This window comes from Chrysemys picta, chromosome 12 (assembly GCF_011386835.1).
Source record: "Chrysemys picta bellii isolate R12L10 chromosome 12, ASM1138683v2, whole genome shotgun sequence".
NCBI classification, from domain to species: Eukaryota; Metazoa; Chordata; order Testudines; family Emydidae; genus Chrysemys; species Chrysemys picta.
Genome location: NC_088802.1, coordinates 32,468,513 through 32,491,393, shown reverse-complemented (window position 1 = coordinate 32,491,393; position 22,881 = coordinate 32,468,513). Strand labels below are relative to the sequence as shown.

The following is a 22,881-nucleotide window of genomic DNA, read 5'->3' as shown; positions in this document are numbered from 1 at the left end:
CCTTGAATTCCTCCATGTTTAACACAAGGTGCAGGTGCCACTCCAGCCCAGAGCAGCTCCTGACCCCCACTTTATACACCCCGGCACACTCCCCGCCTGTTCTGTGGCTGCCCCCAGCCTTCTCCATGGCTCCCGCTGCCGGGAGCGCATCAGGCCCGTGCTCAAGTCTGTCCACTGGCTTCCAGGGCCAGTTCAAGGGCTTGGCCCTAGTTTTCAGTGCCATCCATGCCCTGTGGTGCCGTCCATCCCCACAGCCTGTCCCAGTGCAGTCCATGCCCATACCCCGTCGGTGGCAGATACCCCGTGTGCATGGAGTTAAGGGAAGGTGTATAACAGTTAGGACAATCTCGCCACAGTTCGATGGCGGATGGATCCCAGAGAGGGGCAGGCCATGCCTTTCCCTCACAGCCATTTGTGTGTCTGAATATAGCACAGGTGCAGGGTCATTGTGGCAAAGCCATGACCACTGGAATACAGAGGTGACCCATGGTGGCAGGGAATGTCCCCTGCAGCTCCCAGCCCATGGCAAGCATCCCAGATGTCTTCAGACTCTCCCCGCCCCCCCCCCCATCCCAAAGTGGGCACGTCCATCCAAACTCAGTTCATAGCTGCGGGGTGCATGGACCTACCAGGACATATTTAACCACTGAAAGAGCAGTCCCTTGCCTAGCAACAAGATGGAGATGCAGCTGTGAATTTCCATGGAATGTGTCAGGTGACTTTAGCTCCCTCTCAGCCACTTAAACTTGGACTCAGCCAGAGAGAAGAGGAAGGCACTGCCCTGATCTCACCTACACCTGGGAAGCTCTCTGTACCAGGTCCAACCCTCGGGGATCAAACCCCTGCAACTCCATAGCCCTGATTCATGGCAGAACTTAAGCATGTGCTTAATCCTATTGACTTCAATGGAATTTAAGATTGTGCTGAAAGATAGTTAGTTGAAGTAGTTAAGTAGTTTGCTGAAAGGGTTTTTCCTGAGTCAGGTGCTAGTTCATCAAGTTGTTAATATGGAAGGGGGAACTTATCTGCTGTGGGAGGAAACAGACCATGTGAGATCCATCGATCGACTGGATCTATTTATCTATCATCTCAGGTTTTGTATAGTTCCCACCTAAGGGAAATAATGACTATGCTTACAGGTAATCTGGTGCAATAGCTCCTATGGTATGGGATGATTTTGGTATTTAACACTACTTCCCATGACAATCTCTGTTGTCGGTGTCTCTTTCCTTTCTGGTCCTTCATTCACTGTCTCTTTCTCTTTACTTCTCGCTGTTTTCCTCTGTTTTTGTCTTTCCCTTCCCTACACGGGATGCTGCTGATTCTTGTTTGCAGCCCGGGGATTTTGATCCCCTCCCACATGGCACCAGTGGCTGGCTCCCAAGCCTGGTGGGACTCCTCAGTGGAAGGTGCTCCTGATGGTGAGTCCGGGAATGGGAACCTGGCCTTTTCTGCTGGCTGTTTTTCCTGAACAATCCTAAGAGAGCTGGGCAGGCATCTGGGGCTGCTCAGTGGTTTGGTTCTGTATTTGGATTTGTACTTTCCAGAACCTGACCAGGAATATTAATAAAAGAGTAAACAAAGCACAGAGCAAAGCTTTGCCCTGCAGCAGTGTACAGCAGCCCCAGGAACTCCACAGGCCCACTGGCCAGGCTGCGGTCTGGGGTTCTGCTTGGCACCAGTCTTGGCGTGGAGCTGTGGAAGGCGGGCTGCTCATGTCCCTTGGGGAGCCATTTCCAAGAATAAAACTCTGCCCCATCTGCTCTGGGAGCATGGCAGCTCCTGGAGTGTGGACAGACCAGATCTCATGTTGTTCTGACTCAGTGACAAAAATAACCACAAATAAAAATAGCCAGAGAATCTGGTTCATTGGGGCTTTGAATGCAGGGCCCTAGAAAGTTAACTTGCCAGCAAGTTAAAGAAGTATGGATTGGATGAATGGACTATAAGGTGGATAGAAAGCTGGCTAGATTGTCGGGCTCAGTGATCAATGGGTAGTGATCAATGGCTTGATGTCTAGTTGGCAGCTGGTATCAAGTGGCGTGCCCTAGGGGTTGGTCCTGGGGCCAGTTTTGTTCAATATCTATATTAATGATCTGGATGATGGGATGAATTGCACCCTCAGCAAGTTCGCAGATGACACTAAGCTGGGGAGAGAGGTAGATACACTGGAGGGTAGGGATAGGGTCCAGAGTGACCTAGACAAATTGGAGGATTGGGCCAAAAGAAATCTGATGAGGTTCAACAAGGACAAGTGCAGAGTCCTGCACTTAGGATGGAAGAATCCCATGCACCGCTACAGGCTGGGACTGACTAACTAAGCAGCAGTTCTGCAGAAAAGGACCTGGGGATTACAGTGGATGAGAAGCTGGATATGAGTCAGCAGTGTGCCCTTGTTGCCAAGAAGGCCAATGGCATATTGGGCTGTATTAGTAGGAGCATTGCCAGCAGATTGAGGGAAGTGATTTTTCCCCTCTATTCGGCACTGGTGAGGCCACACCTGGAGTATTGCGTTCAGTTTTGGTCGCCCCACTACAGAAGGGATGTGGACAAATTGGAGAGAGTCCAGCAGAGGGCAACAAAAATGATTAAGGGACTGGGGCACATGACTTACGAGGAGAGGCTGAAGGAACTGGGGTTATTTAGTCTGCAGAAGAGAAGAGTGAGGGGGGATTTGAGAGCAGCCTTCAACTACCTGAAGGGGGGTTCCAAAGAGGATGGAGCTCGGCTGTTCTCAGTGGTGGCAGATGACAGAACAAGAAGCAATGGTCTCACGTTGCAGTGGGGGAGGTCTAGGTTGGATATTAGGAAACACTATTTCACTAGGAGGGTGGTGAAGCACTGGAAAGTGTTACCTAGGGAGGTGATAAGTATCAGAGGGGTAGCCATGTTAGTCTGGATCTGTAAAAAGCAACAAAGAGTCCTGTGGCACCTTATAGACTAGGGAGGCGGTAGAATCTCTATCCTTAGAGGTTTTAAGCCCTGGCTTGACAAAGCCCTGGCTGGAATGATTTAGTTGCGGATTTGTCCTACTTTGAGCAGGGGATTGGATTAGATGACCTCCTGAGGTCTCTTCCAACCCTAATATTATAGGATTCTAAAGGGGCAGAATCCCCTACTGATTACAGGGCCTCGTCCCCAGATCATCCTGTTCTGCTCTTCCTCTGTCTCTACCCCCCACCCCATTCCCCTGTGTTCTTGTCACATGTGTTTGAGGAGTGCCAGCTCTCGACAGGCCTTAGGCACAAGACCCCCCGGTGTTGTGAAGAAGCCAGAGATTTGGGGACCAGATACCTGATCCCCTAGTTGCAGTGATTAGCACATCAGCCATGGATTTCCTTATACACAGCTAGCCTGCCAGGGTGCACCGCACTGTATCAGCGTGATCCCCCGCTCTGCGCTCCCCCTGCAGCTCCCATTTCTGAAAGACAGAGAAGAGCAAATCCCTTAATGGGTATTTTATTTACACTCTCTTGTTTCCCTTCATTTTCCCTCCTTCATCCCAGGCCTCTCTGGCACAAGACTGAGACTAAAGAGGCTGAAGCTGGAGTAACTTGCACTTTCCTAATGGCTTGTATTAATCCGCTTCCTAGATCTGCAGAGAAGAGGGGGGTCCTTCTCTGACCTGCTCCATGCTGCAGGTGCGTGTGCATCCCCTCCATAGCACTCTCCTGAGTATGTCCAGCCACAACCTACAAGCTCTACTCATTCCCAGTCATAGGGAGGCAGGCTGGGGCCCAGGCAGATGGAGACACCAAGATCATGGTTCCCCAGCTCCCAGTGCACTGTCACTTTGGATCAGTGACAGGCAGGCCACAGGGAGCAGAGTTCGTGTGTGTGCGGTGGCAGCCGTGGGCTGGAAGGACGGAATTAATCAATGCGTTGATTGCTGTAGTGCTTGCGGGGCGGAGTGTGGGGAAGCGCTGGAGAAGCTGTGGCATTTGTGATGCCCCCATCTTTTGGCGTGGGGCGTTGCATGGCCGGGGGTGAGCTGCTGGGAAGGTTCTGCCCTCTCTCGCCGGCCATGTGCCTGTGCTGGTCATGCCTGTGGATCACAGCTGGCACGGTCCGTGTTGGTGCCAGACAGAGCCTGCGCCCTAAAAGCACTGATGATGAAGGCCAAGAACTTGTCTGTCTCCCCTTTATCTCTGAATCACAGTGCTGCCTGCACTAGCCCAGCTGAATCCAGGGGGAAACGTGCATCCTAAAGGCTCTGCTCTAGGAATTCTTTGGGGGCAGGTCTCTGGCCTGTGTTATTCGGGAAGCTCAGACTAGATGATCACTGTGGTCCCTTCTGGCCTTGTAACCTATGAAAGATCCGACTCCCTGGGCTCCCTCCTGCCCATGAGCCCGTGGGGAATCCAGCCCATGCTGTCCCAGAGCAGCAGACCCAGCACCCCTAGCACAAGGCAGATACCACAGGGAAGGTAATTCCAGCCACCACTGAGCGCTTAAGAGAGTCTAGTTCTTTAAACCCATAGAACAACTTGCAAAGTGGCTCTTACTGTGATGGGTATTACAGTAGTGCCTAAAGACCCTCAGGGCAGGGCTCTGAAGGGCTGCTGCGCACTGCACACACACAGTATGAGACTGCCCCGGCCACTACAAGCTTACACTCTAATTGGACCAGACAGAAAAAGGTGGGAGGGGAAACAGCCCTGCGTGGTGCACTAGCCACTAGACCTGGTATTGCTTGTAGGTGTATCTCTCTGAACTAGGCTGTACACAGAGCATCCAGACCAGCCTGGGGGTGCTCAGCTGTAGTGAGCATGGGGAAATGTTCGGCCTGTGTTTGTCTGGAATTCAGGCCTGGCTACACAATCCATTAACAAATTTATTTTCCATTCATTATCCATTTATTATTATTATTTATCCATTCATTAACAAATTTAAGCTGTCATGGCTGTGAAGAAAACCTTCCACAGGGGACCCAAAGGTAAACCTATGGAGTGACGTCTGCCTGAATCTGCAGGCAGCTTGAAACAGCAGTTCTGAAGTGTGACCTACCCCCTTCACTGCGGGGGACCATAAACTCTGAACCCTAAAGCTGACAATTGAAATATCACCATTATTAACTATTTCACCGCCGGTCACCGTAGCAACAACATCCCGCTAATGTGTTTATCCAACAACCCCACCCCTCCTGCCCATCCCCAGCTGAGAAACGATCTAATCTGCCCTAGCCTTGCTGTCAAAGACCTCTAGCTTCTAGACTGACAGCCTCCAGCCAGCAGCACTGCCTCAGCTCCACATTGAGAATGGAGCACGGAAGGGCGGTGGGAGAATGCCTTCCGCCGGGAATACTGTGCCAGAAGAATTGCTCACAGGCTGGAGCTGGTAAAAGGCTGTGTTTTAACTGTCCTGGAAGTTGCCCCCAGATGAGAGGCTGCTGCATGCACGGGGCTTTTGCCAGGGTAACCCAGTCCACTTTGCCACAGAGCATGCAGGGCCTTGCTTATCATATGCTGTTATGTAAACAAACCCGTGAGATGCATGTGGCTGAGCGAGGGAAGAACTGCTGTGTGATTCAGCCGTACCCATTTGCCCAGCCGGCGGTCTGTGCCCTGGTTGTCTGCCTGCACAGAGTTGTGGGTCAGCGGGAGGGGTAGGGTCACCCCAAGGTGAGTTGACTAAGAGCAGGATGTAAACAAAGGGCTGAGGAAGGACTTGCCCTTCCCTTGGGGAACATTGTTACATACTCAACTAAACTCCTATGCATCCCGCTGCGTCCAGTCCTATCTGCCAAGACTGCGTTCACATCTCAAGCTGCTCCGGGAAGCAAGGCTGGTCTCTCCAAATGTTAGCAAAAGCAAATGGGGAGCAATTTTTAAAAGGGATCCAGAGGTGATCCCAGCAATTACAGGCCAGTAAGCCTGATTTCAATACTAGGCAAACTGGTTGAAACTATAGTAAAGAATGAAATTGTCAGACACATAGATGAACACAATTTGTTGGGGAAGAGTCAACATGGTTTTTGTAAAGGGAAATCATGCCTCACCAATCTACTAAAATTCTTTTAGGGGGTCATCAAGCAAGCAAGTTAAAAAGGTATGGATTGGATGAATGGACTATAAGGTGGATAGAAAGCTGGACAGATCATCGGGCTCAACGGATAGTGATCAACGGCTCGATGTCTAGGTGGCAGCCGGTATCAAGCGGAGTGCCCCAGGGGTCTGTTCTGGGGCCAGTTATGTTCAACATCTTCATTAGTGATCTGGATGATGAGATGGATTGCACCCTCAGCAAGTTCGCAGATGACACTAAGCTGGGGGGAGAGGTAGATACACTGGAGGGCAGGGATAGGGTCCAGAGTGACCTAGACAAATTGGAGGATTGGGCTTAAAGAAATCTGATGAGGTTCAACAAGGACAAGTGCAGTGTTCTGCACTTAGGACGGAAGAATCCCATGCACTGCTACAGGCTGGGGACCGACTGGCTAAGCGGCAATTCTCCAAAAAAGGACCTGGGGATTACAGTGAATGAGAAGCTGGATATGAGTCAACAGTGTGCCCTTGTTGCCAAGAAGGCTAACGGCATATTGGGCTGCATTAGTAGGAACATTACCAGCAGATCAAGGGAACAAAATAGCAGATGAAATTCAATGTTGATAAATGCAAAGTAATGCACATTGGAAAACATAATCCCAACTAGATATATAAAATGATGGGGTTTAAATTAGCTGTTACCACTCAAGAGAGAGATCTTGGAGTCATTGTGGATAGTTCTCTGAAAACATCCACTCAATGTGCAGCGGCAGTCAAAAAAGCAAACAGAATGTTGGGAATCATTAAGAAAGGGATAGATAATAAGACAGAAAATATCTCGCTGCCTCTATGTAAATCCATGGTACACCCACATCTTGAATACTGTGTGCAGATGTGGTCACCTCTCTCAAAAAAGATATATTGGAATTGGAAAAGATTCAGAAAAGGGCAACAAAAATGATTAAGGGTATGGAACGGCTTCTGTATGAGGAAAGATTAATAAGACTGGGACTTTTCAGCTTGGAAAAGAGATGACTAAGGGGGGATATGATTGCAGTCTATAAATGCATGACTGGTGTGGAGAAAGTAAATAAGGAAGTGTTATTTACTCCTTCTTATAACCCAAGAACTAGGGGTCACCAAATGAAATTAATAGGCAGCAGGTTTAAAACAAACAAAAGGAAGTATTTTTTTCACACAACAGTCAGTCTGTGGAACTTTTTGCCAGAGGATGTTGAGAAGGCCAAGACTATAACAGGGTTAAAAAAAGAACTACATAAATTCATGGAGAATAGGTCCATCAATGACTATTAGCCAGGATGGGCAAGGATGGTGTCCCTAGCCTCTGTCTGCCAGAAACTGGGAATGGGTGACAGGGGATGGCTCACTTGATGATTACCTGTTCATTCCCTCTGGGGCACCTGGCATTGGCCACTGTTGGAAGATAGGATACTGGGCTAGATGGGCCTTTGGTCTTACCTGGTATGGCTGTTCTTATGATATTATGTTCTGTCAACATTGCTCTGCAAAGGGGTTTTTTGTTAGTTTTGAAAAATCAAAAACCTGAAAACTGAATTTTTTTATCTTCAGCAACTGAAGAACTGAAAACATTGGCTGATTTTTTGTTGGTTTCTGTGTTTCAGGTTTCAGTTGATCAAAACTGAATTTTTTTGGTGGTGGTGAGGGGGTAGAGTTCAGTTACTTAACAAAACCCACAAAGTGCAGTTGCAAACGTACATTTCCTGCAAAAATTGCTGGTTTTGATGACAAAACCCCCAGACATTTGAATGTAAAATCTCACGCAGCTCTCCTGGAGGGCTGGTGGGATCACACTGGGCTGCTGCACACTTGCTGGGCTGCACCTCCCAGCAATCTCCTCATTTGACTGTTCTCAATGCTTTCACACTTGGCAAGAGAGCTGGCTTCTTCCCGCAGCCAGGGCCGAGGATTTGGCCGTTTTCTCCCAAGCACGCAGGAGCTGGGACTGGCCCAGATTTGGCTCGTAGCCTTCATGGCACATTTCAGAACATGGGTCTCTGTGGCAGCCAGTTTCCACACTTAGGCTCTGACCCAGAGTGTTCAGTAATGTTTCCTTCACTGCTTCAAGGAACCCTAAAGCAGAGGTGATGCATGGGCGGGAGGCATGTAGGGTCACATACCCCTGGGTCACATTTGCTACTTGGTTGTACTGAGTGTGCTCTCCCAGACTGAGCATACTCAGTAACACTGCTGGCATGTCTGCCCCCGTTACTCTGCCCTCTCTTCTCCCCCCCCCGCAGCAGGCATGCATCCCCGACTAGCTGGAAAGCACGGTGCAGAGTGACGCAAGGCTGAGAGACGTTGCCTCTGTAAATCAGCCTGCCACCAGCTTTAGTGCATGTGCAGCAAGGGAGGCACTGTGTGGATCTAGAGCTATGGCCTGTGAACAGTCTCCAGAGGAGCAAAGACGAGACAGGAACTCAGCCGTATTCTGAATGCACAAAGGGTGGAAACTCAGAGCAAGCGCAGGAGTTACTAACCTGCCGAACAAGGCCGGGGTTGGGGGCGGGGGAGTTAATTCAAACCAAAGGGTGAAGGTTAATTCATCAAAGGAGATGAAGACCAAGCTTCATGTAACCCTATAAGCCCTGTGGCCTGGAGCCTTTGAGAGATGGGAGCTCACTACTGACACCTGTTGGTAAATAGTAAGAGGAGCGGCTGGGCAAGGAGCTCTCTGCCAGTGTCTGTTGGGGAGCAGCAGGAATTGACTGACTGGGCCAGGCCTCAGTTGCATTTCAGCTGTGTGCTAGTCTGGGGCATTTTGGTTAAAGTACGGCGGAGTTTGGAGTTTGAGGGCTGTAGTGTGCTATGGACCCTTTCAGGAAATGGAAGGACAAAAACTCAGCTCCGATGGTGCCTGGGGTCTCCCTGACTGAGGCTGCAGTCTGGCACAGCCAAGTATGCGAGTGGTAAGGTTCTTACGTCTGTGAGCAGTGCCTTGTTAGTGGTAAGACCCCTGTTAAGGGTGCTAGTTACCACTGAGCCCTCCTTAGAGAGCAGCCCAGGCACCATGGACCTGCCAGCATCCTTGGACTCCCAGCCAAGAACAGCCTGGGGGGCGAAAGGATGCGGAGGAGGGAGTGGCAGAATGCACGAACCACTCACAGCTGCCAGGAGGACTGAGGCTGGGACTGTTCTTACGACACCTTGCGGGATGGAGTCTTGCCCTGTAGATATTGTTGATTGATTAATTGCTGGCTTTCCCAGGTTCAGTCTCTTTCCCCGCTACTCCCATTTGTTTTAAATCCCTGGACTCCATGCTTGCGAGTGGGGAAGTATTGCCCATCAGGGCACTCGGGGGGTATATAGAGTTGCCAACTTTCTACTCGCACAAAACTGAACACCCTTGCCCCGCCCCCTGCCCCACCCCTCCTCCGAGGCCCTGCCCATGCCCTGCCCTTTCTCTGAGGCCCCGCCCCCACTCACTCCATCCCCCCTCCCTCTGTCGCTTGCTCTCCCCACCCTCACTCACTTGCTCATTTTGCTGGGCTGGCTCAGGGGACTGGGGTGTGGGAGGGGGTGAGGGCTCTGGCTGGGGGTGCAGGCTCTGGGGTGGGGCCAGGGATGAGAGGTTTGAGGTGAAGGTGGGGCTGGGGAATGGAGCCAAGGGGTTTGGAGTATAGGAGGGGGCTCCAGGCTGAAGGCAAGGGGCTGGGGTGTGGGACGGGGTATGGGCTCTGGGCTGAGGGTGTGGGTTCTGAGCTGGGGCCAGGGATGAGTGGCTTGGGGTGCAGGAGGGGGCCAGGGGTGGAGCTGAGGAGTTCCCAGTATGTTACGGGGCTTCAGGCTGAGGTGGGGGTTGGGGTCTGGGAGGAGGTACGGGCTCTGGGCTGGGGGTGTAGTTCTGGGGTGAGGCCATAAATGAGTGGTTCAGGGTGCATAAGGGGACTCCTGGCTGGGGCAGGGGGTTGGGGTGTGGGGATATGTGAGGGCTCTGGCTGGGGGTGAAGACTCTAGGATGTGGTTGGGGATGAGGGGTTTGGGGTGAAGGAGGGTGCTCCGGGCTGGGACTGAGGGGATTGGAGGGCAGGAGGGGGATCAGGGCTGGGGCAGGGGGTTGGGGCACGGGAGAGAGTGAGGGCTCCGGCTGTGGGTGCGGGCTCTGGGGTGGGGCTAGAGATGAGGGATTTGGGCGTACAGGAGGGAGTCAGAGCTGCAGATTCCAGTTGGCGCTTACCTCAAGCAGCTCCAGGAAGCAGTGGCATGTCCCCCCTCCAGCTCCTACCATGGAGGCGCGGCCAGATGGCTCTGCGCACTGCCCCGTCTGCAGGCACCGCCCCCTGCAGCTCCTATTGGCTGTGGTTCCTGGCCAATGGGAGCTGCAGGGGCGGCGCTTGGGGCAGGGGCAACATATGGAGCCCCCTGGATGCCCCTATGCATAGGAGCCAGAGTGTGGACATGCCGGTTGCTTCCCGGGAGCTGCGTGGCGCGAAGGCTAACAGGGAGCCTGCCAGCCCTGTTGTGCAGCGCTGCCAACTGGACAGTCAATGGCCCGGTTAGCGGTGCTGATCGGAGCAGCCAGGATCCCTTTTCGACCAGGTGTTCCAGTCAAAAACCAGACACCTGGTCACCCTAGGGCTATATTTAGTTTCCCAGGTTACTGAGTGGGAGCTGGAGTTGGTGTTAGTTAAGGCTTTAGAAGGACCCTCTAGAATATTGATCCTAGCACTTTTTGCTGCCAACACCACCTGGCAAAAGGGTGACGTGTTACCAGCTGTGTTCATGTTGCCTGAGAAATGTCGTCTGTTGGCATTTCTTGACTGTTTCTGAGTGTTCCTGTGCCGCATGGTGCTGCATTGTCTTCCTTTGAGCCACCAAGGCTAATGAGACATGGTGACCTGGCGACTTCAGGTACAGTAAGTAGCAGCAATCCTGTCACTTTGTTTTTGTTTGTTTGTTGTTGGGTGCAAGCTGCTGGCCATGTGCTGCTGGATTGAAGTTTATACTGTCCTCTGGCTGGGGGGGCTGTGTGCTTAGCCTAGAGGCCTGCTAGGCAAGGCTGAGAGCTTGTTAATGAGGCTCTAGCCTGTCACCCTTTGATCCCTAATCCTTGGAGGATCCCTTGACAAGGGTGCTGGGCTATTCAGCGAGAATAGTGGTTTAAAAAGCCAGTTCCTAAGTGACCATAGGAGCTAGCGAACAGGGGAGTTTTGGAAGGGAGTTGAGAGAGGGAGTCAGATACACCTAATAAACATTCTCTAAACTCAGGCCAAAAAATCCCTCCCCCGCCCCACAATCCAACAAACAACAAAAATACCCTGCAAGAGTAAAAATAATCCAGACAGAAGTCCAGCACCAGAGTGGGGGCAGGGCCAGCTCCAGGGTTTTGGCCGTCCCAAGCAGCCAAAACCAAAAAAAAAAAAAAAAAAAAGCCGCGATCGCGATCTAAAAAAAGCCACGATTGCGATCTGCGGCGGCAATTCGGCGGGAGGTCCTTCACTCCAAGGCGGAGTGACAGACCCTCCGCCGAATTGCCGCCGAATATCTGGAACTGCTGTCCCTGTCCGGAACGGCCGCCCCAAGCACCTGCTTGAGAAGCTGGTGCCTGGAGCCGGCCCTGAGTGGGGGCTATCCAGTTCATCACAGCCAACAATAATACAAAACGAAGGGGTCTATATGAGCTGTTACCATTCAAGAAAGAGATCTTGGAGTCATTGTGGATAGTTCTCTCAAAACATCCACTCAATATGCAGCAACCGTCAAGAGAACTAACAAAAAGTTAGGAACCATTAGGAAAGGGATAGAAAATAAGACCGAATGTAAGGGGACTGTTGCCCCCTTACTAACATTCAGTGGGGGTGTTTGGGTTGCTAGCTCCCAGCACTAAAAGGGGAAGGGTCGATGGCAAATCAGGAGCCTGAGACTGACTGTCCCCGGGAACAATGGGGAGAGGCCAATGCTCCAGATCAGCCTGATTGACAGGGCGGGCAGGCTAATCAGAGAGTCAGGAGGCCGGGGGGGTCCCGTCCTCCGTGTGAACTGGAATGGCCTGAGACAGACAGAGTGGGGCCGAGCTAAGGAGAGAGCAGGGGCCCGAGCCGAGCTGCTGGGAGCAGAGCTGCAGCCCCAAAGCCAGAGCACAGCCCAGAGAGAGCAGAGCTGTAGCAACCAGAGCCAGAGGGGCCAGACAAGCAGCCAGGAAGCAGGTCAGAGCTGGGAGCAGAGTCACAGAAGCAGCCTGCAGAGCAGAGCTGTGCTGGGGGCAAAGTTGCAGCAACCAGAGCCAGAGAGGCCAGACAAGCAGCCCAGGGAGCTGAAGGCAGAGCAGCAGCAGCAGCCGTGCTGAGGCAGAGTGGAGCTGGAGCCGGGGCTGGAGCAGTCCGGAGCTGGGGCTGGGGCAGTCCGGAGCCGTGTGCAGTCCGAGTGTGGTGAGCAGCTGGGGAGAGTGAGGGGAACCCTGGGCAGTGGGCCCAGCACAGGGAGACGCCTCAGCCAAGAGGCCTTGCAGGCCAAACTTGCAGGGGGATCATAACCCCGACCGGGCGGGGGCGACGCTGGGAAGAAGGGTCCTGCCACCTAGAGCCTGAGAGCGTGTGGCCACCACCAGAGCAAGTGTCCAACCCGCAGCGTCCCTGCAGCACAGACAGGGCCTGAGAAGCAGGCCTGGGACCTACAAGGAACAGACTGAACTGCCCTGACGTTCCAGAGACACTGTTTGTAATGTTCCCTGCCACAGAGCAGGGTGATGTGTTTTCCTTTAACCTTTCCCATTTTTTCCTTATTCTTTTTTAAAATTAATTGTTAATTAAACAACTTGTATTTGCTTTAAATTGTATGGAATAATCAGTGGGTCAGGGAGGTGCCCAGTGCAAAGAGAGTACCCCGGAGTGGGGACACCCTAGCCCCTGTCCTAGGTGACCACAGCAGGGTTGGGGGTCGAGCCCCCCAGGAATCCTGGGCCCAGCCTTGTTGGGGTTACGAGGACTCAGCCAGACAAGAGAGTGGAAGGGGAGCCCTCAAGGGCAGGGAGGCCTCTGGGTAAAGGAAGTGGGAGCGGGGACTCAGATCCTTTCGCTAGTCCACTTCACCGGGGTAGTGCAGAAGCCAGGAAAGTTCCCCACAATAGCGGGACCATTCCCCCGCTTACATAATTGGCGTCACGAACAGGATCCTATTCACAGGGTCCATCCCATTGGTTTTCTGGTTAAGTTCTAGTAGCATGGTCCGGGCCTAGTTGAGCACCCTACCATGGCTGGAATTGAAGAACTACGAACCCAGTTTGCTGAACTTCAGCGCAGATTATCAGACCAAGCGGAGGCATTACAGCAAGCTAGAACTGAACAGAGAGAAGCCTTATCGCTGGCCAAGGCAGTAATAGACCAACAGACAGCAGAAGCTAAGAAACCCCCTACTATTTACGTCCCACGGGAGCGGAAGATCACGGAGTTTGGTGGCTTCCCGACTAGACCAGGAGACATTACAGTAGAGGAGTGGGTCAAGTCTGTGAAGGCGGCTCTGCGTGTGCTAAGGGTACCTGAAGAAGATCATGTGGACTTCATAGAGGAGCACCTCAAGGGCCAGGCCAAGGCCACAGTAAAGTTCATGGCAGTGGCAGACAACAAAGATGTGGAAAAGGTATTTGAACTCCTCCTAAAAGTGTATGGAGACAAGGTACCTATTGGAACCCGACTAAAGGAGTTTTTTGAGAGAAAGCAGGAGCCTGGTGAAACTGTCCGGGCATACGCATATGACCTCCAGGAGAGAATGAGCAAAGTGGAACGGCGAGACCCTCAGCGAGTTCCAGACCCAGATACGGTTCTGAAAGAGCAGTTGGTGCTGGGGCTCCGTGATGACTCCCTCCGACGTGAAATGAAAAGGAGGTTTAAAGAAGAGCCCAGTAAGAAGTTCCATGAACTCATGCAGGCTGCCATTATGTGGTCAGAAGAAGAGGAAGTTCCTGTGGCAGAGGCGGCCAAGCCTAATCCCCATACACGAAGTGGGGGCCTAGTGAATGCAGCTGCTGGGGAAAAGGTCCTGCCCCAAACAGAGCTAACATTGGAAAGCTTAAGTGAAGCTGTCCAAAAACTGGCGGTCCAACAGGGGGAGATGCTGAAAGTGATGACCGAGTTGATGAAAGAAAAGAATCCCATTAGTATGCCAAAGTATCCAAGGGCACCGGGATCCCGAAGAGCCCCACTGAAGGATGAGCTGGGAAGATACATTTGTTACACTTGTGAAAGGCCAGGACATACTAGCCGAGAATGTCCACTGAGAAGGAGAACAGAGTCCCAGGCACTCGAAACCAATGGGGCACCAGGAGCAAGTGGTCCCTCTACAGTAGAAGGCCAAGCAGTGGCAGAAGGATTCCTAGGCCTGTCCTTTGTGGAAAATCCCTCTGCATACAGTGTTGAGAGGAACATGGGCAGTGCCAGCATATCTAGCGATTTCTGTAAGCGAGCATTTGGAGATTGTCTAACTGCTGAAGTATGTATAGCAGGGGTGAAGACCAGATGTTTGTTAGATACTGGCTCAGAAGTCACCACCATTACTGAGTCGCATTTTCAAAAATATCTGAAGGACAAGGACCTGACCATGCACAGCACACGGTTTGTACGTCTAACAGCTGTTAATGGACTGGCAATCCCAGTGGTGGGGTGCCTCGAAACAGACATAGAGTATATGGGCCAGACACTGCCAGGAAAATGCATCTTCATCCTGAAAGACAAAGCCTCAAAAGGGAGCCATATAGGAGAAGGAGTCCCAGGGATTCTAGGGATGAACATCATTAGTGAGCTGAAGGAGCTACTGCTGCCAGGAGAAGGAACCAGGAAGATGAACTGTCACGAGCACTCTATGAAGAATGCTGTGCTGAGTAAAGTACTGGCTCGAGAGGAGAGGCAGAGTCTTTCCCTGGGCCCCACAAGGCATATGGGAAATGGTAAAGTGGGCAGAGAACGGAAGACCATTATTCCTCCTTGGAGAGGGAAGATCCTTGACGAACACAGCTGTGTACCAGGAAATGAGCTGCAGGTGACGAAGGAGAAGGGAGGACGAGTTACCTTTCTTCAAGAAAGATGTAATGGGAGACTGCAAGTTCCAGTTCAAGCGGCACGTCAAGGGCTGATTCCTGCATATGTGGCTAACATAAGGGCGTTGCCAGAGAAGCATCAAGAAGTCTTTTCTAAGAATGAGATGACCAATTATGATGACCAGGTCAAAGGTCACCATGACAGGCTGAAGACAGCCTGGAAAGTTGCTCTCAGAACAACTAAAGACAGAGCCCAAAGTAGGAAAGGGACTTATGATAGCAAGTCCAGTGGGGCTCTCATCAGATCTGGTGACTGTGTACCACTTCGTAGCCGTAGACGCCGGAGATGTAATAAAATACAGGACAAATGGAAGCCAAATCCCCCCACTGTGATCACCCACAACAATCCCGAACTGCCAGTGTACGCTAACCAGCCTGAACGAGGAGGTCCTGGGATAGTAGTACATAGGGACCAGTTGAAACATTGCACTCTTAGTCCAGACAGGGACCATAGGAGGCGTAGATCAGTACGCCCTAAGGAGGCTGAAACCAATTGGGAAATGGTTCTAGTCCCACAAACCGAATACAGAGGGGGACAGAGTGGGGCAAACCCAAACCCTAACAAGAATGGCCAGATCCTTCAAACTGACCCAGTATTACCCGAGGATAGGAAAATAGAAAATATGGGTAACGAACCGCCAGTCTTAAGAAGGTCCCAGAGGGCTAATAAGGGCGTACTTCCTGTTAGACTTAAAGATAATTATGTTATTGGTTCTATGTAGTGTTTTAATGAATATTGTTATGTATGGTATTAAGAAGTAGATGTGAAATGTTAAATGCTAAATGTTCTTTTAATAATTGCTAATGGGTTGTTAATATACAATGATATGGGTATATGTTGTTACCATGGGGCCTGGATGTACCGATGTAAATATTGTGAATGTGGCAGTATTTTAGCAAGGGGGAATGTAAGGGGACTGTTGCCCCCTTACTAACATTCAGTGGGGGTGTTTGGGTTGCTAGCTCCCAGCACTAAAAGGGGAAGGGTCGATGGCAAATCAGGAGCCTGAGACTGACTGTCCCCGGGAACAATGGGGAGAGGCCAATGCTCCAGATCAGCCTGATTGACAGGGCGGGCAGGCTAATCAGAGAGTCAGGAGGCCGGGGGGGTCCCGTCCTCCGTGTGAACTGGAATGGCCTGAGACAGACAGAGTGGGGCCGAGCTAAGGAGAGAGCAGGGGCCCGAGCCGAGCTGCTGGGAGCAGAGCTGCAGCCCCAAAGCCAGAGCACAGCCCAGAGAGAGCAGAGCTGTAGCAACCAGAGCCAGAGGGGCCAGACAAGCAGCCAGGAAGCAGGTCAGAGCTGGGAGCAGAGTCACAGAAGCAGCCTGCAGAGCAGAGCTGTGCTGGGGGCAAAGTTGCAGCAACCAGAGCCAGAGAGGCCAGACAAGCAGCCCAGGGAGCTGAAGGCAGAGCAGCAGCAGCAGCCGTGCTGAGGCAGAGTGGAGCTGGAGCCGGGGCTGGAGCAGTCCGGAGCTGGGGCTGGGGCAGTCCGGAGCCGTGTGCAGTCCGAGTGTGGTGAGCAGCTGGGGAGAGTGAGGGGAACCCTGGGCAGTGGGCCCAGCACAGGGAGACGCCTCAGCCAAGAGGCCTTGCAGGCCAAACTTGCAGGGGGATCATAACCCCGACCGGGCGGGGGCGACGCTGGGAAGAAGGGTCCTGCCACCTAGAGCCTGAGAGCGTGTGGCCACCACCAGAGCAAGTGTCCAACCCGCAGCGTCCCTGCAGCACAGACAGGGCCTGAGAAGCAGGCCTGGGACCTACAAGGAACAGACTGAACTGCCCTGACGTTCCAGAGACACTGTTTGTAATGTTCCCTGCCACAGAGCAGGGTGATGTGTTTTCCTTTAACCTTTCCCATTTTTTCCTTATTCTTTTTTAAAATTAATTGTTAATTAAACAACTTGTATTTGCTTTAAATTGTATGGAATAATCAGTGGGTCAGGGAGGTGCCCAGTGCAAAGAGAGTACCCCGGAGTGGGGACACCCTAGCCCCTGTCCTAGGTGACCACAGCAGGGTTGGGGGTCGAGCCCCCCAGGAATCCTGGGCCCAGCCTTGTTGGGGTTACGAGGACTCAGCCAGACAAGAGAGTGGAAGGGGAGCCCTCAAGGGCAGGGAGGCCTCTGGGTAAAGGAAGTGGGAGTGGGGACTCAGATCCTTTCGCTAGTCCACTTCACCGGGGTAGTGCAGAAGCCAGGAAAGTTCCCCACAATAGCGGGACCATTCCCCCGCTTACACGAAGATATCATGACACTATATAAATCCATGGCATGCCTACACCTTGAATACTGCGTGCAGTTCTGGTTGCCCCATCTCAAACAAGATATATTGGAATTGGAAAAAGTACCGAGAAGGGCAACAAAAATGATGAGAGGTATGAAACAGCTTCCATATGAAGAGAGATTAAAGCACTGGGACTGTTCAGCTTGGAAAATAGACGACTAAGGGGGGATATGACAGAGGTCTATAAAATCATGAATAGTGTGGAGAAAGTGAATAAGGAAGTGTTATTTACCCCTTCACATAACACGTTACCACAATGAAATTAATACGCAGCAGGTTTAAAACAACATAAGGAAGTACTTCACACAACACACAGTCAACCTGTGGAACTTGTTGCCAGGGTATGTTGTGAAGGCCAAAAGTATGACTGGGTTCAAAAACTAATGAGATCAGTTCATGAAAGATAGGTCCATCAGTGGCTATTAACTAAGATGCAACCCCATGCTCTGGGTATCCCTAAACCTCTGACTGCCAGATGCTGGGAGTGGATGACAGGGAATGGATCACGCAGTGATTGCCCTGTTCTGTTCATTCCCTCTGAAGCACCTGGTACTGGCCACTGTCAGAAGACAGGCTACTGGGCTGGATTGACCATTGGGCCCCTGCACAAATTGAAGCCATAAGTAGGGAAAGCTCTTGAATGAGAGCGGGCAGGTTTATAGCAGAAGCAGACTCAAGGGTGATCTGTAAAGCTGCACCCTGTGACTCCAAAGCAGTTTGCTTACAAGATCCCAGTGCAATCTGAGGGGGATTCAGGGTGGAAATTGAGGAGGGTCTGGAGCAGTGACAGCTGGAGCTGTTCGGATTAAAGGCAAATCGAGACCGATTTGGAAATTAAATCAAGAACTAGACCCATAATATAACCAGCAAGGAAAGGGCAGCCCAGTGCCAACCAGGCAGCCTGCTCTGGTGGGCTTGCTGCACATCTGAAGGGAATGCTGCAGCTACTGCTGTTATCTGAGCTCTTGGAGAGGAGGCTCCTCCTCTTCCTTAACTCTTCCCGAGTCAGGAGAGCTGTGACTGCTCCTTGAATGCTGCTCCAGCGTGCCTGTATTGCTACCAGCGATGGGAGCCTCATGTGCTCAGGAGTTGGCTGTCGCAGTGCACTGTTCAGTGGAGAGATTACAGCTCTGACGCTGCAATCTGTTGTGCATGGTGCATGTGCCCCCTGCGTCTAATAACACAGACTCTGTTGTTCTCCCTGCAAGCTTGGATGCTTTCCCAATCCCTCACCTGGTGAGGTGGTTCAACAAGGTAAAGACCACTCAGACAGCCCCCCTCCAGCTGCGGAGAACCTGCGCCAGGTGAGCCCTCGACATCCCCTCGCCTGCACTGTGGGCTGCAAGAAGTTAATTAATTGTTGGAAAAGCAGCTTCCAGAGTTTGTCTAATTCCACCCACAACAGCTCCTTTCACTCTATTTTAAACTGGTTCTTACTCTGCTTCAAGTTTTAAAAAAAAACATTCACTGCTCCTCTATAAAACCAGCCATAAGCCTCGGAGAAAGCAAGGAGTCACAGTTCCAGCACCTCGGCCAAGAAGTTGTAGCTCAGCTGAGAAGTCTGCAGGTAATTTATGTTTCATACTTAATCATCTTTCTGTTCTTCGAGTTGCTTTCTCTCATGCGTGGGTAGTTATCTGTATGCATAGCGCCTGAATAGTGTGGTGACTGGTTCTGTAGCGGTAGAGAAATAGAGAGAGAGAGAACTCCTGTTTCAATGTGTTATTTAATATTTAGTTATTCCAGATACAGCTTTGCTGGCCAGTGCACCTGGTGCATGCTGGATGAAGTGTGTCCACACATGGCAGTAATTTGGAATAGAGAATAAGTTGTATTTTGCAAAGTTAAAGAGCTGGCTAAATAAAAGTCCCAGACATATCCCTCCGACCTTCAAGAAGTTGCACCGAATGAAACATTGAAGGGACTTAGTACCTGGGTTTGTAAAGGAAAGATGGTGATGCTAATCCATGTGGGGTCTTACAGGAATCTGGCCTTTGCTTTGTTACAGCTGTCTAAAGGCTGTTAGGAAAGTTAATTTAATCCCCCATCGCTCCATTATGCAGGCTGTTCAGAAAATGGCCCTCCCAGAGGGTTGGTCTGTGTGTGATGGACACTGGAAGGGGGCTGGCCCCACACTTTTATTCCTCTTCTTGCCAGTTTGACAGCAGTATCATGTCACATCTCTGTTAAACTCGGAAGGGCTGTTCCTAGGGTTACACATGCTGAAAGATCTCCGTGACTCACACATGCATCCCACAAACTCGCAGAACACAGCTCCCAGTGATGCTCAGAAATCCAGGGCATTTAGGAGCTGCTTTGTCTCTTTTCTTTTTTTAAATGTATTGGAAAAAGCTGGTTGACAAAACTGTTGGTCTCCCTTATTCAGGACAAAAACATATGGAGACCACTCCCTCCCAGGTGCCAAATTGGACAACCTAGGTTGTGGGCAATCCAGGGCAACCCTTGTGGATGCCCCATCTCGGCAGCAATTAAGTAGTTACATTTTGCAAAGGGTAAATTGTGCAGCAAAGGAAATGTGGATGGGGCTGTGAGTGCAGCACTCCTGAAGGCAGAATGGAAAGTGAAGGCTGCTGTCCAGCCGCCCAGCTCTGAAGGCAGTGCCGCCACTGGCAACAGCGCAGAAGTAAGGGTGGCAATACCATATCATGCCACCCTTACTTCTGCGCAATGTTTGACCTTTATGCTGGGAGGGGTGGCTACAGGGGTGCTAAGATGAATTTTGGGGTGGTTATAGCCCCCACAAGCACCCCCCAGTGCCGCCCCAATCTTCTAATGGCTCCACCACACTGTGAAGAGAAGGGACTAGTCTTTGGCTGGATTTGGGTGTTGCGTGTCATGCATTTGACTGTCCTAGAGCCCCTCTGGTTGCAGATCTGCTATAGCTCCTATCATCTCAGTTTCCTCCGTGTTCAAACACCTGCCAGAAAAGGAGGGCTCTTCCCCAGGTTGTGATTAACAGTATTCTCCTGCAAATGCCTGTATGTCTCCTAGCTCAAAGACAACGTGAACGTCTGGTACTCAGCAGCCACATGCCAGCATCTCTGCTACTGCTGCCTTGCCCCGTGTTCTAATGGGGATGGTGGTTCAGTGCAATGAAGGCTGTGGTGGCTCTTGCATGGTGTATGTGGGCTATAGCTCCCCTCCTTTGCTGCACACAAATGGACAGCCACATGTTACTGTAGACAGACTTGTCTGATGCTCACATTTAAATGTGAGACAAAATATCTTAGATATGGCTTTGTTCTGCGGCTGACAATAGGTAGCTAAAAATATCTGACTTTGTTCCACTCAATAAAGGTCTCTCAAGGGGCAACACTAACATTTTGCCAGATTTGTGTAAAAATACAAAAAAAAAATCACATTTTTGCCAATAGCATCTCACAAAACATGTAACTAGTAAAAAAAAAAAATCAAACCCCACGCTGTGCTGCTACAGGGGTTATGTGGTGTGCTCTGTGAAAGCATCTCCCTGGCACATGCCTGCGACTGCCTGACAGCACTGGGGCAAGGGCTAGGCTTAGTTACCATGTACACGCATGCACGCACGCACACACACATAATGTAAATGGTATTCTTCTGGTCACTGATATATAGACATACCTGGCATATTGATTAATTACATTCTAAGGGCCGGATGGCTTCCAGGATTGATAGTTCATTGCTGAGCCCCTCACAGTAGCATAGCGCTTGGCTGGTGCAGTGATGAGTGCCAGTACCAGGAGGTGGACACATTGCCTGGTTCAAGCCCAGCCTGGGTTGGTAATGACAGCAAGTTCTTACTGACTATTGGTAGCTATTTGGTAGTCTCTGTGAAATACAGTCCCCTTTCTTTCACATTTCTATCACAGTAGCAGCTCGAAGCTAGCCAGGCCAAGTCCCCATTGTGCTAGGCACTGTACAAATGAATCGAAGATGACAGTTCCTGCCCCAAAGAGCTGAAAGTCAGAATGTAGCAAGAGGATGAGGAAAACAAACCAGCTGAGGAGGGAGAGACAGGGTAACATGGATCAAGGGATTGTGCATTTCTTAGCAAACAAGGAGCAATAAACACAGCCTGCCATCTGCCTGGCTATTCACCGGTCCATTGACTTTCAGGCCAGAAGGGACCATTGCACGCATCTAGTGTGACCTCCTGAATAACATAGGTCATTGTACCCACCTAGAAATTCCTGCTGTAAGCCTATTGGGTGAGCTAGAACAGAGCTTTTCAGAGACACCCAGTAAAGACTCCAAGGGACAGAGAATCTACCATGTCCCTCAGTAAATTGTCCTAGTTACTCTCCCTAATAATCAGTAGTGCCTTACTTCTAGTTTTAATTTGGCCAGTTTCAACTTCCAGCTGTTGGAACTTGTTCTGCCTTAGATGATAGCGCTGCCTGCTATCGGATTCTCCCCCTGATAATAATAGGCAGTGATCAAGTCACCTCTTACTCTTCTTGTGGACAAACTAGAGATTGAGCTTCTTTAGTCAGTCACTGTAAGACAGTGTTTCCAAGTCTCAAATTGTTCCTGTCACTCTTTTCTCCACCCTTCCCAGTTTTGCAGTGTGGACACTAGAGCTGGACACAGTGTCCAGCAGTGGTCGCACGAATGTCATGGACAGAGGTAACATCACCTCCCTGCGCCGGTCAATATTCCTGTGCTTATACATCCAAGGATCGCGTTAATCCTCTTAACCACAGCATGGCACTGGCAGCTCATGTTTCTGCCAGGACCTCTCAGTCCCTTGCACAGTCACTGCTTGCCAGGATACAGTCCCCCATCCTGTAAGCATGACTTATTTCTGGTTCCTAAAAGTATGACCAGGCACTTGGCTGTATTAAAATACACTGCAACGCACTTTCCTGTATGCACCATGGCAGGGTGAGTTCTGAGGAGTGACTTGCAGGAGACCAGGGGGCATTATGGATTGGGTCTGGGAGTTTTTCCTGTGTGTACAGGGCAGCCTGGCAGGCAGAAATTCAGGTCGGGCTTGTGGGGGAAACAGAGATGTGGATGATGCAGGGAAGTGTCATGGGTGGGCTGAAGGGATGTGACCTTGGAGTGAGATAACAGGTTGGCTAGGGAGGACAGGCTAAGCTGTGGAGGGCTTTGGCAGGAAGGAGGTGGGGTTTGTGTCTGATGCAGCTGAGAAGGCAGAGCCCCTGGACATATAGGAAGGGGGGAGCGGGACTCAGAGTGATGAGTCAGGGAAATGATAGTAACAATATTTTGAGGGGTGCTGACATCGAGGCCGAAGGGGATTGCAGTGTGGAGGAGTGCTGGGGATTGGACGAGACTCATCTCTCAGAGTTTTCTTGTGTCCACACTCTGATGACTGGTCCCAATTGGCCCCATCTCTGCAGAAGCCAAGGCCAGTATGGGCCCTGGAAGGGGAGCTCTGGCCTGGCCAGACGCTGCCCCCACCCCTTCTGTGGCTAAACAGGAGGCTTCATTCTCCAGGGTCTGTTAAACCGGCATCTTTTACCAGCTCTAGAAAAGCAGTGATTGGACTCTGCAGCAGGTGGGGCCCAGGAGCTCAGGAAA

At 51.1% G+C, this 22,881-nt stretch overlaps 2 protein-coding genes across 10 annotated transcripts in view; one reads left to right on the top strand and one right to left on the bottom strand.

Annotated features, from left to right (window-relative positions):
• Positions 1-22,881, bottom strand: part of LOC135974490 (uncharacterized) — a 166,503-nt gene that overhangs the window by 81,290 nt on the left and 62,332 nt on the right. The window lies entirely within an intron of this gene.
• MYOCD (myocardin) overlaps positions 18,374-22,881 on the top strand; it is a 489,253-nt gene continuing 484,745 nt past the window's right edge. For 5 of the 9 annotated variants that reach the window (XM_065562678.1, XM_065562672.1, XM_065562671.1 and 2 more), the window contains exon 1: positions 18,379-18,901. The gene's annotated coding sequence lies outside the window, so the exon portion shown is untranslated. Of the gene's footprint in view, positions 18,902-22,881 lie in introns of all 9 variants that reach the window. The other 4 variants (XM_065562677.1, XM_065562676.1, XM_065562675.1 and 1 more) reach the window with 3 other exon arrangements.